Genomic DNA, 11796 nt, shown 5'->3' on the forward strand with positions numbered 1-11796 from the left:
GGTCAGTATGCCTTTGTGATTAAACAGGGAAAGTTCACCCACGCGGACACAGGCCGGGAATGGCATAAGTAAGCTGCCAAACTCCACCTCCAAATGGAGTGAGACTGCCATAGAAAACATTTCCTGGGCTATTTTCAAGGGCGAGCGTGTGAGTGAATGGTTGTGGAGCTTAAGTGAAATGTTGTCAAATGAGAAGCATGTATATGTTATATGCTGTAGGTTCCATGTGAGAAAGTTGTGTGTGTGTGTGTGTGTGTGTGTAACCCTTGTCTCCGGTACACTAAAAGTGACGGAGTCTCAGTGTTCACCTTCCCACCGGTGGTGCAGGAGGAGCTCCCCTCATCACTGCCAAATCAACAATTAAAAACCGTTACAATAAACTATAGGCATATGGGGAAAATATTGATATTCCTTTCATGTAAAAAAATAAATAAAAATTTACTCTGAACCAGAAAATCTGTGTGTACGTTACTTATTGGCATGTTGCGTCACACTGATAAGTGAGCCCTCACCTCTGTTGGCTTTGCTGGGGTAGATCTTGGTGAAGTGCCGGTACTCCTCTGGAGTAGGGAAGTCATCCAGAGGGTGGAAAGAATACTTGGACTCAAAGTCATCTGTAGGGAGAGAAGGTTAGGAAGATGACCACCACTCCTGACCTGAACGGTCAAGGCCATTGAGGGGCAAAAGGGGAGAGGATAGAAAGAACAGTAGGGAAGAGTGTGAAGTGTCAGTCGTTCCCTTTTGTATTGATCCAAATTGTTCCACCCGAAGGAGCCATGGGTCAAGTGCCCTGAAGCACGAGAGATTAATCAGTTCTCACAAATAAAAAGTATATATATATATATATATAGTCAGTTTACCCTTTACCCAACTCAAATTGATTTGACCAACTCCGATGCAACTCCCATTCTCTTTCACAGATCCAATACTTACTTGGACTGCAACATTTTATACATTCCAAAAGACTCCGAAGTAGATTAATAACCATCTCATTTTGTTAGTCAATGTAGAGGGAAACCAAATTTGAGGTCAGGTGATGCAGTATGAGGGAAGAAGACTCACCTACGAAGGAGCGGGAAATGGAGGTGTGTCCATTGCGGATAGGTGGGGGAGGGGGCGGGGGTCCGGCAGGGGTACGGGAGGGAGGAGGGGGGGGCTTGCCACGGCTATGAGGCTCTGAAGGGCTACCTCTGTAGGGGGGTGGTGGAGGGGGGGCATCCCGACCACCGTTTCGTTGACTCGACCCAGGCGGGGGTGGAGCTGTACAGAAAATGAACGGTACAGTCATTAAGGACCAATAGAGAAGCCACACTGGCTACCCATCAGTCATTACAATACAACAGTAAGACAGGAACGCTAGAAAAACACTGTGGGCCTGTCGTGACACGCCACCGTCCTGACTGTAGCGCTACGCCTTGCCACACTACTTTTTCTACACTCATTTAAAATGGCTACACTAATAAACAACCACCCCTCCTCGCTTGCCTCACATTATGATAGGTGATTGACAAGAGGAGATTGAGGTTAAACGAGGTAAAGCAAGAATTGTGACACAGCACAGCGAGAAAAATATTTAGAACTTAATGGACTTGAAATGGGACTGGCCCTAACCCAGCTCCATTACATGTAAAAGAACAAGGAGAACACTAGTAGCAACACACCTGCTCCTCTACCGGGGGGCTCACGGATTGGAGGGGGTGGGCGTCCGCCTGGCGGGGAGGGGGAGGGAGGCGGGGGTGGCGCTTGCCCACGGGTTGGAGTGTGTCCAGGTCCGGGCGACGGCTTCTTGCTGAGGGAGTTGTGTCTCTGAGGTAGCTCCGGGCGGCTTCGATAACCGGGCTGGAGGGTCCGTTGGTCATGGGTTGGCGGTACAGGGGAGGAGGTGGACCCAGAGAGGAGGAAGAGGAGGATGCAGAGGAGCCCCCTGACGTCAGGGGCCGGCGGTTGTTGTTGGGAGAAGGGGGTGGAGGGGCGCTGTTGCGGGCCGGCACCGGGGAAGTCCCCCTCTGTCCTGGCGTGGGAGGGAGGGGCTTCTCCCGGTTGTAGGAGGGGGCGGGTGGTGGCGCCTTCTGAGTCGGGGCAGGGGGTGCGTTGCCCCGGCGAGAGAAAGGGGGAGGAGGTGGAGGGGCAGAGGAGCTGTGCTTCATGCCACTGTTAGGGCTGCCTCCGCTGAGGGGGCGGGAGAGGTCGGGGAGGGAGGGCCTCTGGGATCGGGAGTGGTCCGGGGGAGAGGCCTGTTGGGCTGAGCAATATGTGTTGTCCTGGCGAACAGGGGGTCCGGGGGGACGAGGAGCAGCGGGGCGCGTGCCAGGAGGCGTCAGGGCTGACCTGCCAACCGAACCATCTGCACCAACAAAAAAAACACCAAAAAAAGTCATCAGCAATTCAGATGAAGATGAATTTATACATGAACAGAGAAACATTAGGACATTTCTCAGTCCAGAGTTACTACAGAACAGAAATGGCTTGTTATGTTTTATTCATCATAATCCATTTTCTAATATTTTCTCCCTGACAGAGGGTCTTTCTTATGATGAAATTAAGACTAATGCAGACGTGCAGGTTAGGGAACTCATTATTGTGAATCAGAAAATCTCCTTCAGCCATGCCTGTCAGATCTATTACAGCCCTGCCCTCTGACAACACTGAAACCTGACGTGCCCCATCTAAGCAGTCAAAGACCAGTGCTCATTTTTCAACCAATTGCAATCGTGCTTTGACGAAGACGCTTGCTCCCAAACTTGTCAGAGATAAATGTAACGGAAGGGAATTAAATTGCTGGAGTAAACCTTCTTCTTCAACACAAGTTTGACGGACCACTCATTTGGCGGTCCAGATTGTTTTGGGAAATCTTTGTAAGTGACACCATTAGTAAAAACAGATTAGATATTAAATACTTGCCTCCGACTGGTCTCAATTTAGGCACACCTGCCTGGAAAAGACCTCCCATAGGCTGAATGACCCCTGACGAGCCTCCTCCGCCTACATTACTAACGCCATCTCCTTTAGGATCTGGACAGGGAAGAAAACAAGGTTAAATGACATACATTACAATATTAACCTATTATATGTATAATTACACTCATGGTCTCCCATTCCACTCCTGTGAAATAAGCCTTGACCCCCAGAGTGTGTGCTCCATGCACTACCCTAGCATCATCAGTTCTGTGCATTCTTACTTCCATCTAATCAGATTAGTCAGTAAAACACCACCAGAATAGTAGATCTGAGACAAGGGTGAACCTTAGTGGTGCCGTGGCCTTACTTTCTAAGATGGGTGCGCTCCTGTCATTTACCACGCCGACCTTCTTCAGCTTGGCCCCTTTGTGGATGTCCCCGAGCAGGGCTCCTCTGCCTTTGGCCTCATCTCGGTTGAGCTTAGGTGGGGTGGTGTTAGCCTGCAAGGGGGGAGGGGAAGAGAGAGCCCGCGTGTCCTCTAGTTAGCTCAGCATAGCACACTTTATACTACCGTAGAACAGACCCGAGTACACAACCTAATTTATCGTGGACAGACTGCATAAACGGTACAGTAGATCTGTCATGATACCACAGGATGTGTATGATAACGAGCAGCATTAGTTTGGGTGCTTTGGACAAATCACGACTTCAGAGGAGTCTTTCGAAATTGGGATGGGGAGGGGCCATTCGGCCCATAGACTTGGTGTAACGAGCCAATATTATACATAGCCTGACAGGTAACAGCTTGCAGAAAGCCATGTCACAGTTGGTGCAAGGGAATTAGCCGGGTCGAACGTGTCCGAGGGGCTACAGCACAATACATTTTTAGAAGATTTATATTTTGTGAGTCCTTCACATCAAGTCATTAATTAGTTGTCCATTGCATAAATCCATATCGTTATGCAGCCCCGTCTGCAGAGGCCTGGTCAGTTGACTGCTCATTATGTGAATTACTTCATGTGTAAAAAAAAAAATTTGGGGGGGGAGGATGATTACATGAGCGAGCAGCGCTAATCACCAGAAGCGCTTCGGTACGTCCCAAATGGCACCCTATTCATTAAATAGTGCACTACTTTTGACCAGAGCCCTGTGGGAGAGCTTATTTCAGTAGTGTGCTCTCTGAACAAGGTAAACATTCAGCTTCACAATACCAGTGAAAAAGGGATCTGAGAGTTGTCAAGTTGGTTACAACTAATTTATGTAAACTACACTAGAGCTAGGCCTACATCATGGCTCACACCATTGAATATGTCCCTATCATTTGTTTGACAGATACAGTTCGCTATTAGATCCACACAGTTCCACAGGAAACATTTTGCATCCAGGTGACACTTCACATACTTGAATAAGGTCTTTACCTGGCTGAGGGTGGGGGGTGGAGGGGGGCCTCCAGGGGGTGGAGGGGGAGGAATGGGCATCCTGACCTGCTCAACAAGTCTTGTGGATGGCCTGGGGTCTCAGATACAAACTCAGTCACCACCTGCAATAAACGCAGAAAAACATGTTTCAGAGTCATCTATTGACATATTTCAGTCTTATCTAGCATGAATTTGTCAACTAGTATAGCTAGCTAAGTAGAAGTGGTTCACTTTGATTTGATTGTTTCCCTTGCAATAAATTATATTTTAAACCACGCAGCTAGCCATCTAATAAACGTTAACATACTGGTTTCATGTGACGTTACTGATGACGTCTTCACTTCGTTAGCAAGTTGGCCTATCTAGCTAGCTAGTTATGCTAGCAGAGGGCTAACGTTGGGTCGGTGCTGCTGTGTAATGGAAATGAGCCGACTGTAGATAGCGTTAAATCATCCAACAGTGTGACGTCTCCAAATAAACCTGGTCATCGGTAGCTAGGTCAGATTAGCCAATAGTTAGCATAAATCGGTTGACTAACGTTACGTAGCAATCTGACAAATGTAACGTTAGCTAGCTAACCAATTAGCATACAAACTTGAAGCCATTGCGGCGGATAAGCAAACTCCATACATAACAGCTCAACTAGCTAACCATCTTGTAGTAACGTATGGCTACAATACATCCTAACAAACGTAACGTTCGCTATGAATCTCAACTATATCGCACATGGCGCGAACTCATCATGGCTATCATGTTTGGCTAATTTTCATGGCTATCATGTTAGCGAACTACAGGATCTGTTGCGAGCTAACTACATGGGTTAGCTTGCCAGAGTTGGCAACCTTTGCAGATTAGATTAATTAGGCGAATTGCTAGCGAGATTGCTTCAGAATGCAACTTACTGGAGTTTCTTAGCAGCCCATTCGTTTGATATTTGACGTTTTAACTCATATTAGTTTCTTCGTTCTCGGTAGTTCCTTCATCTCAAGTGTATTAATAAGTTTCAAGCTGGCCATTGATATTTCACTCCTGCATTCACGCACACGCCCCTTCACTTGCAGCAGTGAAGATGGAAGTGTGCAGACGGAAAATGCCCAGAGATGGTAAAGAAAGCGAGACACCCCACTCCCTATTTTTTAGAGTCGGGGCTGGCACCACCGTGGTCTACCTATTGCCCCCGCCCCGCGGAGGGGGAGCCCCCAGAAACGTAACATCTTTCTAGGACAGGGAGGGGGCAATAGGGCACCAATGAGCGGTTCCAGGAAGTGAATTCTCAATAAAATCACCCGTTGTGATAAATATTATCGATAGCAATATTACTGTACAACGTACAATTCGTATGTTGATGTCGTGCCCATTGGTTAAGAATGTTTCAAACTCTGTCTTGAGAAGTCATGTCTTTACCGTCACCTTCTGCCACAAATAGCACAAAATAACTACACCTACCATGAGCCTTGAGTTCTGTATCGTCAGAACACGTCACTTTACAGAGAACGATAGAGGCCTCTAATGGCCAAAAGGCCATATTCAGGCCATATTCACATGTCCAGCGCCATTGAGGGCTACCACCATACTTCTGCTATTTTAAAGTACTCAACTGGGTGGGGATTCCCAAGGGTTGTTGTTGCCTCAATGGTGCTGCCCATGCTGTCGCCAACAAAATGGAGCAGATATAAAGATGAGTCCTCTATCTATCTCCATGTATATTTTTTAAATATTTTTTTATCTCATTTTCCATCTACGGACTGAACATACTCTCCTGCAACCCGCCTCACCCAATGTGGTATGGATCTGCTAGTTTTTATACTTTAGAACCGGAACCCCCTTCAGAAGCTAGCCAGCTAACTACCTACTAGCTAGTAGTCAGTTAGCCACTGCTAGCGGACATTACCGTTAACTCGGACAACTGCCAGCCTCAGCCGGTCAACTCCTGCCAGCCTGCACAGCGCGATATCAACCCAGAGCATATCGGACTGCTTTTCTCTACCACAAGCTCTGAACCTTTACTCCGGATCATTGCAGCTAGCTAGCTCTAGAGACAAAACTTCTCTCATTGTCACTCAATGCCTAGGCTTACCTCCACTGTCCTCATATCCTACCATACCCTTGTCTGTACATTTTGCCTTGAATCTATTCTTCCGCGCCCAAATACCTGCTCCTTTTACTCTCTGTTCCGAATGCACTACACAACCAGTTCTTTTAGCCCTTCAGTACTCTTATCCTACTCCTCCTCTTCCTCTGGTGACGTAGAGGTTAACCCAGGCCCTGCAGCCCCCAGCATCACTCCCATTCCCCAGGCGCTCTCATTTGTTGAATCCATACATCCTGAGGCTGCATTCATTGTAGCTGGGGCTTTTAACAAGGCTAATCTGAAAACAAGACTCCCTAAATTGTATCAGCATATCGATTGCGCAACCAGGGCTGGCAAAACCTTGGATCATTGCTATTCTAACTTCCGCGACGCATATACAGTGCCTTGCTGAACAGGCAGTTATTCCCAGGCCGTCCTTGAAAATTTGCAATTTTGCCACATTTCAGGCTTCAAACATAAAGATATAAAACTGTATTTTTTTGTGAAGAATCAACAACAAGTGGGCCACAATCATGAAGTGGAAGACATTTATTGGATATTTCAAACGGTTTTTAACAAATCAAAAACTGAAAAAGTGGGCGTGCAAAATTATTCAGCCCCCTTAAGTTAATACTTTGTAGCACCACCTTTTGCTGCGATTACAGCTGTAAGTTGCTTGGGGTATGTCTCTATCAGTTTTGCACATCGAGAGACTGAAATTTTTCCCCATTCCTCCTTGAAAAACAGCTCGAGCTCAGTGAGGTTGGATGGAGAGCATTTGTGAACAGCAGTTTTCAGTTCTTTCCACAGATTCTCGATTGGATTCAGGTCTGGACTTTGACTTGGCCATTCTAACACCTGGATATGTTTATTTTTGAACCATTCCATTGTAGATTTTGCTTTATGTTTTGGATCATTGTCTTGTTGGAAGACAAATCTCCGTCCCAGTCTCAGGTCTTTTGCAGACTCCATCAGGTTTTCTTCCAGAATGGTCCTGTATTTGGCTCCATCCATCTTCCCATCAATTTTAACCAAATCTTCCCTGTCCCTGCTGAAGAAAAGCAGGCCTAAACCATGATGCTGCCACCACCATGTTTGACAGTGGGTATGGTATGTTCAGGGTGATGAGCTGTGTTGCTTTTACGCCAAACATAACGTTTTGCATTGTTGCCAAAAAGTTCAATTTTGGTTTCCTCTGACCAGAGCACCTTCTTCCACATGTTTGGTGCGTCTCCCAGGTGGCTTGTGGCAAACTTTAAACAACACTTTTTATGGATATCTTTAAGAAATGGCTTTCTTCTTGCCACTCTTCCATAAAGGCCAGATTTGTGCAATATACGACTGATTGTTGTCCTATGGACAGAGTCTCCCACCTCAGCTGTAGATCTCTGCAGTTCATCCAGAGTGATCATGGGCCTCTTGGCTGCATCTCTGATCAGTCTTCTCCTTGTATGAGCTGAAAGGTTGGAGAGACGGCTAGGTCTTGGTAGATTTGCAGTGGTCTGATACTCCTTCCATTTCAATATTATCGCTTGCAGAGTGCTCCTTGGGATGTTTAAAGCTTGGGAAATCTTTTTGTATCCAAATCTGGCTTTAAACTTCTTCACAACAGTATCTCGGACCTGCCTGGTGTGTTCCTTGTTCTTCATGATGCTCTCTGCGCTTTTAACGGACCTCTGAGACTATCACAGTGCAGGTGCATTTATACGGAGACTTGATTACACACAGGTGGATTGTATTTATCATCATTAGTCATTTAGGTCAACATTGAATCATTCAGAGATCCTCACTGAACTTCTGGAGAGAGTTTGCTGCACTGAAAGTAAAGGGGCTGAATAATTTTTCACGCCCAATTTTTCAGTTTTTGATTTGTTAAAAAAGTTTGAAATATCCAATAAATGTCGTTCCACTTCATGATTGTGTCCCACTTGTTGTTGATTCTTCACAAAAAAATACAGTTTTATATCTTTATGTTTGAAGACTGAAATGTGGCAAAAGGTCGCAAAGTTCAAGGGGGCTGAATACTTTCGCAAGGCACTGTAAGGCCCTGCCCCGCCCTCCTTTCAGAAAAGCTGACCAAGACTCCATTTTGTTGATCCCTGCCTACAGACAGAAACTAAAACAAGAAGCTCCCACGCTGAGGTCTGTCCAACGCTGGTCCGACCAATCTGATTCCACACTCCAAGACTGCTTCCATCACGTGGACTGGGATATGTTTCCTATTGCGTCAGACAACAACATTGACGAATACGCTGATTCGGTGTGCGAGTTCATTAGAACGTGCATTGAAGATGTCGTTCCCATAGCAACGATTAAAACATTCCCAAACCAGAAACCGTGGATTGATGGCAGCATTCGCGTGAAACTGAAAGCGCGAACCACTGCTTTTAATCAGGGCAAGGTGACCGGAAACATGACCGAAAACAAACAGTGCAGCTCCGCTGCAAGGCAATCACACAAGCTAAGCCTCAGTATAGAGACAAAGTAGAATCTCAATTCAACGGCTCAGACACAAGAGGTATGTGGCAGGGTCTACAGTCAATCACGGATTACAAATAGAAAACCAGCCCCGTCACGGACCAGGATGTCTTGCTCCCAGGCAGACTAAATAACTTTTTTGCCCGCTTTGAGGACAATACAGTGCCACTGACACGGCCTGCAAACAAAACATGCGGACTCTCCTTCACTGCAGCCGAGGTGAGTAAAACATTTAAATGTGTTAACCCTCGCAAGGCTGCAGGCCCAGACAGCATCCCCAGCCGCGCCCTCAGAGCATGCGCAGACCAGCTGGCTGGTGTGTTTACAGACATATTCAATCAATCCCTATACCAGTCTGCTGTTCCCACATGCTTCAAGAGGGCCACCATTGTTCCTGTTCCCAAGAAAGCTAAGGTAACTGAGCTAAACGACTACCGCCCCGTAGCACTCACTTCCGTCATCACGAAGTGCTTTGAGAGACTAGTTAAGGACCATATCACCTCCACCCTACCTGACACCCTAGACCCACTCCAATTTGCTTACCGCCCAAATAGGTCCACAGATGATGCAATCTCAACCACACTGCACACTGCCCTAACCCATCTGGACAAGAGGAATACCTATGTGAGAATGCTGTTCATCGACTACAGCTCGGCATTTAACACCATAGTACCCTCCAAGCTTGTCATCAAGCTCGAGACCCTGGGTCTCGACCCCGCCCTGTGCAACTGGGTACTGGACTTCCTGACGGGCCGCCCCCAGGTGGTGAGGGTAGGCAACAACATCTCCACCCCGCTCATCCTCAACACTGGGGCTCCACAAGGGTGCGTTCTGAGCCCTCTCCTGTACTCCCTGTTCACCCACGACTGCGTGGCCACACACGCCTCCAACTCAATCATCAAGTTTGCAGACGACACAACAGTGGTAGGCTTGATTACCAACAACGACGAGACGGCCTACAGGAAGGAGGTGAGGGCCCTCGGAGTGTGGTGTCAGGAAAATAACCTCACACTCAACGTCAACAAAACTAAGGAGATGATTGTGGACTTCAGGAAACAGCAGAGGGAACACCCCCCTATCCACATCGATGGAACAGTAGTGGAGAGGGTAGTAAGTTTTAAGTTCCTCGGCATACACATCACAGACAAACTGAATTGGTCCACCCACACAGACAGCATCGTGAAGAAGGCGCAGCAGCGCCTCTTCAACCTCAGGAGGCTGAAGAAATTCGGCTTATCACCAAAAGCACTCACAAACTTCTACAGATGCACAATCGAGAGCATCCTGGTGGGCTGTATCACCGCCTGGTACGGCAACTGCTCCGCCCACAAACGTAAGGCTCTCCAGAGGGTAGTGAGGTCTGCACAACGCATCACCGGGGGCAAACTACCTGCCCTCCAGGACACCTACACCACCCGATGTTACAGGAAGGCCATAAATATAAGGACAACAACCACCCGAGCCACTGCCTGTTCACCCCGCTATCATCCAGAAGGCGAGGTCAGTACAGGTGCATCAAAGCTGGGACCGAGAGACTGAAAAACAGCTTCTATCTCAAGGCCATCAGACAGTTAAACAGCAACCACTAACATTGAGTGGCTGCTGTCAACACACTGACTCAACTCCAGCCACTTTAATAATGGGAATTGATGGGAAATTATGTAAAATATATCACTAGCCACTTTAAACAATGCTACCTAATATAATGTTTACATACCCTACATTATTCATCTCATATGTATACGTATATACTGTACTCTATATCATCTACCGCATCTTTATGTAATACATGTATCACTAGCCACTTTAACTAAGCCACTCTGTTTACATACTCATCTCATATGTATATACTGTACTCGAGACCATCTACTGTATCTTGCCTATGCTGCTCTGTACCATCACTCATTCATATATCTTTATGTACATATTCTTTATCCCCTTACACTTGTGTGTATAAGACAGTATTTTGGAATTGTTAGTTAGATTTGTTGTTTGTTATTACTGCAATGTCAGAACTAGAAGCACAAGCATTTCGCTACACTCACATTAACATCTGCTAACCATGTGTATGTGACAAATAAAATTTGATTTGATTTCTGTAACTGTAAAAGCATTGTTTTCATGCATGTTAACATGAGAAGCCCTGGTGCCCAACTGGGCAAGAGGACAAGTACATTAGAGTGTCTAGTTTGGGAAATAGATGCCTCACAAGTCCTCAACTGGCAGCTTCATTAAATAATACATGCAAAACACCAGTCTCAACGTCAACCGCGAAGAGGCGACTCTGGGATTCTGGCCTTCTATGCAGAGTTCCTCTGTCCAGTGCCTGTGTTATTTTGCCCATCTTAATCTTCTCTTTTTATTGGCCAGGTTTTGCTCACCTGAGTTAGAGTATCTCATGATAAGCTGTAGACCACACTATCTAAAACCGCACTCAATTTTATTTATTTATTTAACCAGGTAGGCTAGTTGAGAACAAGTTCTCATTTACAACTGCGACCTGGCCAAGACAAAGCAAAGCAATGCGACACAAACAACAACACAGAGTTACACATGGAATAAACAAACATACAGTCAATAACACAATATGAAATAAGTCTATATACAGTGTGTGCATAAGCAAACAGGAAACACTTTTACCTCATTTTTATCAGCATGTTAAATTTGCATCCAGAGGGAAAAAAATACTAGACCACCTTTACTCCACACACAGAGACACGTACAAAGCTCTCCCTCGCCCTCCATTTGGCAAATCTGACCATAATTCTATTCTCCTGATTCCTGCTTACAAGCAAATATTCAAGCAGGAAGCACCATTGTCTACTTTTTTAAAAAGTGGTCAGATGAGGCAGATGCTAAACTACAGGACTGTTTTGCTAGCACAGACTGGAATATGTTCCGGGATTCTTCCGATGGCATTGAGGAGTACAC

General features: G+C 46.2%; 1 pseudogene; it reads right to left on the reverse strand.

Annotated features, from left to right (window-relative positions):
- Positions 1-365: 365 nt before the first annotated feature.
- Positions 366-5459, reverse strand: LOC135553973 (WAS/WASL-interacting protein family member 2-like; annotated as a pseudogene).
- Positions 5460-11796: the final 6337 nt, after the last annotated feature.

Source organism: Oncorhynchus masou, chromosome 14 (assembly GCF_036934945.1).
Source record: "Oncorhynchus masou masou isolate Uvic2021 chromosome 14, UVic_Omas_1.1, whole genome shotgun sequence".
Classification (NCBI taxonomy): Eukaryota; Metazoa; Chordata; class Actinopteri; order Salmoniformes; family Salmonidae; genus Oncorhynchus; species Oncorhynchus masou.